The sequence below is a fragment of the Carassius auratus genome, chromosome 20, assembly GCF_003368295.1.
Source record: "Carassius auratus strain Wakin chromosome 20, ASM336829v1, whole genome shotgun sequence".
NCBI classification, from domain to species: Eukaryota; Metazoa; Chordata; class Actinopteri; order Cypriniformes; family Cyprinidae; genus Carassius; species Carassius auratus.
The window spans coordinates 5,918,482-5,924,481 of NC_039262.1; the positions used below are offsets into that span (position 1 = coordinate 5,918,482).

General features: G+C 38.4%; 1 long non-coding RNA gene across 1 annotated transcript in view; it reads left to right on the top strand.

The window, feature by feature from the left end:
• Positions 1–5,550, top strand: part of LOC113120680 (uncharacterized) — an 88,257-nt gene extending 82,707 nt beyond the window's left edge. Inside the window, exon 3 of the long non-coding RNA XR_003294647.1 lies at positions 4,736–5,550. This is a non-coding gene — a long non-coding RNA (uncharacterized LOC113120680). The remainder of the gene's footprint in view (positions 1–4,735) is intronic.
• The last annotated feature ends 450 nt before the right edge of the window (positions 5,551–6,000 follow it).

Consider the following 6,000-nt stretch of genomic DNA (forward strand, 5'->3'; position numbering starts at 1 on the left):
TGATTAAAGTTGGGATTTCTTTACTGGTCTGGATCCGTCTCTCCTTGTCCCTCCACATAGCTTCACAAGTCTGGTGTTCTTTTGACGCTGAATGTTTATTGAGTCCTTTCCCAGTTTTCACTGTATGCTTCCAGTTGCAAAACCCAATAATCGTAAATGTGGTGTCTGTGACAGAGGAGGGCGCTCGAAATGTTCGGCATGGGTAGCAGAATGCCACATCTGCATGAACAGAGTATTGCAGTCAGTCTCTGCTTCTTTACCAGGAGTGGTTGAATGATCTTTTTTTGCATGAGAAATCATATGCAGGAAAGGTTTTTAAGATAATTCGGTTGTGTTTCTCAACTCCTGACCCTTGTTTGAGGCCTTGGCAACTGGAACGACTAGCCTCTGCACTGTCGGGACTTGAATCAACATCTTACGAACTGCTTTCGCCTAACATTACATCGCTGCTGCTATCTCCTGCCAACGTTTTGGGTTTTTGATTAAAGAAACGCTGTATATCCATGGCACTGCCACACAAGATCGCTTAGCATAATAATAAAATAAAAAAATACAGCTAATGTTAAGCAGTAGCACTATGCTTAGCAAACATCCAAACATTCCCGCGCTCACTATCGACAAACCAATTAAATATGTTTCTTTTTTTATCAGACCAAACACATTTTTAGGGCTGTCAAAATAGCTGAAAAACTAAATTCGAATTTTGTACTTAAATATTATAAAAATTTGAATTATATTCAAATTTTAAATGCATAATTTCAGTTAGGGTGAAGAAAAGCTATTGGCTTCTCTCCTGAAGCCACAAGAGGGTGCATCAAGCAAAATATTACTAATGCACGTTTAATAAAAGCATAAAATACATAATATTTAAAATAATGTTTATAAACCAATTATAATTATATTGCCTAAACAGCTATAAACAAAACAGTGCCATGTATGCATGCATAATTAAATACAAAGGTCGGAAAGCCAATTCCACAGAATAATTTTTTTTTTATTTAAAAACATGAGAGGAAGTGGGATGGGGGACAAAAACCCACCATAAAGTCTCGAGATGTGTTTTTATAAAGTTGAATTTACATTAATTTTACATGGTTTTCTAAACATGTGGCTTTCTTGTGCGAGACCCAAGTTCAACGGTGTCCCTCTAAAAAATGTGGCTTGGTTTCAGTTTTGATGTAAACAAGATCTTCACATTGATGTTCTCTTTTTTTCTAGTGGCTTCAACTGAACTTACATCATCGCAACCTCATGCGCCACTGATAAAAGTCAAGTATACTTCAAACATCCGAGCACCGTCCACATTATGTCATTTACGCCATCCACGTGCAGGCAGTTTTTTTGACACCGCGTGGATGGTGTGATTACGCGAGGTGAATGAAGATGTACTGTGCGTCGAGCTCGTCCGCCTTTGATAGATGTGTGCGGACACGGCTGTGCGCGAGATGGAACAGAACACGGAATGAGAAGTATACTGTAGTAACTGACTAATTGACGTGCATTGTGTAATTACACTACACTGATTGCACTCTTGTGTTTGATTCATTCAAATGAACCGACTCATTATTTTGGGAATCAGTTAAATTGCACTGATTTGCTTGATCAGACTCTGCTGATCCTGCTGTGTGTTTTGTGTTCCTCACTGCCCCGTCTCACTCTCTTGCTGTCTGTCCTACACTTCCTGTCCAGTATATTCCTGTTTTTTTTTCTTTCCAGCTCTCTATCTCTCTCCCGTGGCCTGTCTCAGTTTTTCTGCCTTCATCCTTTCTTTGATATGATCTTGATTTGTTGGCCAGTACCTGAACTTCTATGTGTATTAGAGTTGTATTTTGGGTTAATTAATCCCATCGCTGCTTTACTTTTTTATTTAGTATATTTTATTTTTTAATATTACACATCCGTATACTGTATAGTACTATGCTGTAATGACCCCTCTCTCATTTATGGTTCTCATTTATCTCATTTCTCTTTTTATATTATTTTCTACACACACACACACACACACACACACACATACAATACACACACACTCTCACTCACATAAATATAATACATGAAACTAAGTAATATGTGTAACATTTAATATTAATATTTATTGGTAATATTATAATAGAAAAGTTATTTTAATTGTATTATTTCACTATATAACGTTTATATTAATAGAATTTATATTACTGTTACACATTTCTGTCTATTTAATATATTTTTTTATTAATATAATCAATTATTAATTATTATTTTTTAATTATTATTTAATAATTTTGGAGTTGCATCTTGCCTATCTAGAGCAGTTTTTACCCTGCGTGTGACTCATATCAGGCTGCAGATATTGATGTGTTTACACAGAGGACAGTGGATCAACAGTGGATCACATGTGAGTGTTTTTTCGCGTGCACGACAGACTGAAAATAAGCCAGAGCTGCTGTAGTTTGTCAGTGTAAGGAGATGCTGCAGGAGCTGCTTTTACATGGGCAGATGCTTTATTTGGATCCGAAGGAAAGGCTTTCCTGATAAAATGTCTGTCTTTACTGCTAGCTTCCTATAGGCCTACTGTAGCCCTGCAGATTTACATTTCATGAATAAAAGAGATAAAATAGGCAAAAGTGTAAGGCTAAATTTGTCTAAAAAGTATCTCCATCAGTAATGCACTTCACATCACAGTTCCAAACATTTGCACTAATTTAAAGCCAAAACTAAAAGAACATTTTCTGTTCTGTTTTTGAGTGCATTGCATGTATGGAATATTTATGATCCATGTGGGTCTAGTGTGAATCCACAGCGACAGAGGCATCTATATAACTGTGCCAATCTGTTACAAGGCATGAATAATTAATGTGGTGCTTTTAACGTTGAATGCAATTATGGCGGTGGTGTCATTAGCGGGTACTGTACCCTGTGTGTTTGTGTGTGTGTGTGTGTGTGTGTGTGTGTGTACTCATATGTGTGTGATTTTAGTTTAGTGTAATTATAAGGGATGTATTGAAGATCCCATTTGTTTTTGAAATGCAGTCACACAGGGCTTCTCTCTGTCACCAGAGTAGAGTGAGTTATTCTGTTATAATGCTTTATCTGCAGCACCTTACATCTCTTGAATCATGGGAAATATACAGACATTTTTTTTTTTTTTTTTTACAATATTTTCATATTTACAAATACTGCATGTGGTTGCAACTATTGGAAACATGACAAATAAATCTGTGCTTGTCAAGCAGTTTCACGTCATGAGATTTTTTTTTATTAATGATTATTTTAGAACAATGTTTACTATTCCTTCTGCCTCAAAATTATTTTATTCCTTATGATTCCTTTCAAAATGAATGAGCTGATATTAATGTCCTGATTATTCCTATCATATTCGGTTTACTCTTTTTGGTCGAAAGCCACAACACCGAACAACAGCTCTAGTAAACCTCATTCCACACTTCTGTCTTGTTTAGCTGACTCCAATATAAAACCGCTAGCCAAAGCGCAATAAATCCTGAATTTGTTGCAGAACAGCAGAACGGCCAAAAGTGGCTTATTTTACTAACAGCTTAATCTGTTCCCACACATACACAGAGAGAAACTAATAACGCTACTCCCAACCTCAGGTCTCCAGAGTTATTACATGTAGATGTCAGTGGAGGACGACGACAAGATAAAGAAGCTGCTGCAAATAATGGAAAACGAGGTTAGCACAGGTGCTAACGCAGCGCTAAAGCCAACCCGGTGCTGCTTCATTGTTTTCTCATAGCGTGTCCTGCACTGCTATCAGCAATAAAGCCCAATAAAACTGCGGATTAGATTAATTAAAATCATGAGGCCTTGGAGCCATACAATTTTAGTCGTTAGGAAAACTCGGGATAGTTGGACGGATCCCTTAGTCATCTGGAAGAGAGCAAGTTTTCCTGTAAACTTGTGTTTTTTCTTCTGGGTCTTGTAAATAAAACCTAAATTTTTCCTCTAGTAAAGGTTAGCAGAGACAGGATTAGAAAAAGTAGATGGGTTATTTATCATGTGTGTGAAAACATGCATTGCTCAAACATACTGTATGCAAATCCAAGTGATCTATAAAAGGCTCAGCTGAGGTATGGTCATAATTTGTGTAGAGAATTGTTTGAAATCATTTTACACAATAAATGTTGAAATGGTTTAGAATTAGTTTACTCTATAAGTTAGAATACAGTAGTTTGAAACAACAACAAAAAAGTTAGTTCTGATGTTTTTTTTTTTTTTCATATTTAAAGATCCGAATTCCATGTCTGGAAGTATTTTGAAACTGTCCATTTTTATGTATTTGTTTTTGTTGAATTCTAACAGATTTTTTTAATAACTTTAAGTTATATTATGAAGTTTTGTTAATTTTTTCATGTATTTGTTTTTGTTTTTATTTTTTTATTTTGTTAAAGTCTGTTTATTTATAAATTTAAAAAGTGACCAAAGATGACATATCTTACACTCACGGGAGTCTCCAAAAGTTCGCCCACACACGAAGGAGTTGCGCTGAATCACACGCGAGCTTATTTGTCGTTATTAGAAGCGTATGTGTTATTTTTACACTCAAAATAGACGCCAGTCTAAAATTCATCCTTTTTTTAACCACTGTCTGGCAGATACTGAGATGTCTGTGGCGAGTTTTGTTGTGTTGCACGTCAAACCTGCCAAGTAACTTGATTTGTTTGGTGCATTCTATTTCTATCTGCGCTTTGACAGGGTATAATCAATGCTATCACTCTCTCTGTGTGCTCTCTTGCAGATAGCACTACATATCCTCTAAGAGGAAGTGATGTCACGACACCACCACCGCTTTGAGAGAGACTACCGAGGCCCTTGGGAGCGTCGCGAGCGCGCTAGCAGCCTTCACAATGGCGTGGGCAACAGCAACTGCTCTTCTGCGCCCCCTGTGGCCAACGGCAACAACCGGCCAGGACTCCTCCCTCTCCCGGTAATCCCGTCCCTGCTTCCCACCCCTGTGACCATCGCAGTGACGTCGGCCAGCAATGACCTCGCTGCCAAGCGCTCGGGAGCCTCCGCGTCCGCCATGGCACCTGTCGTAAAGGTAGATGCTATATGAAATCCGAATCACTCCAGTGTTTTTCCATTCTGCTCCATTTGGTCCCGCTCTCCTTCTCCTCACTAATTTTTTCTTTCATTATGCAAAGGAGAAACTCTGAGCAATGGGCTGAATTAAGCCCGAGCTGATGTGGGCACGAAATAAAAGCTGTCAGCTGCTATTTGAGTCGAGATGAATGCCATTGTGGAGAATTAGTTCAAGGAACGAGAAAAGCATGAACTGTTGTTTCACTCTTCATGCCGCTTAATCAGATTAGCTTCTGTTTCACTTAGATTTCATGCATACTTGCCATGCGGCTTTCGCAGCCTCCTGCTCTTATAAGGCCATGATCAACGTGACCTTTGTTCCAGACCCTCAAAACGTACACATTTTGAAGGTATTGTTCACTTGAGGTCTCATTAATGGCTGAAAAGGAGGTGTTTGTTAGTAGTGTAGCGACTCACCGGAGGTGCACGGGGTTGTTTTCGGGGAAATTTCTCTTGGTTTGAATCAGTCGAGTCTCCCGGCAGAAGGGCTTGCCAGCTTTTCTCTATCTCGCTCGAAGCCCAATTCAGGGAGCGATAGAACCACAAAATCTTGGCATCTCTAACTAGAGCTACTGTCATCTCACATCGCAGCTTTTTGTTTGAACTTTTGCGCTTGAGTGAATTCCGTGGGACTTCTGTGGCCGGAAAGCTTTGTGAGTATCTAATCAAATGCTTTAGCTTTATGCAGATTGTATTAACACTAACCCTGTGGGCGAACACCAGCAGTTGAATGCTTACCGCTGAGTTCTGCTTTGACTTAGACTTTGACGTGCCACTCTGATGCATGTTTTAGTGTAAAGAAAAACAACTTTTTAATCTAAAAAAATAGTCTTTTGTAAAAGCAGCAGGCTGCACTACAAGTTACTACACTTTAAAAAAATGACTTTTCAAAGTTGTAAATAAGATTACTGCAGTATGCTT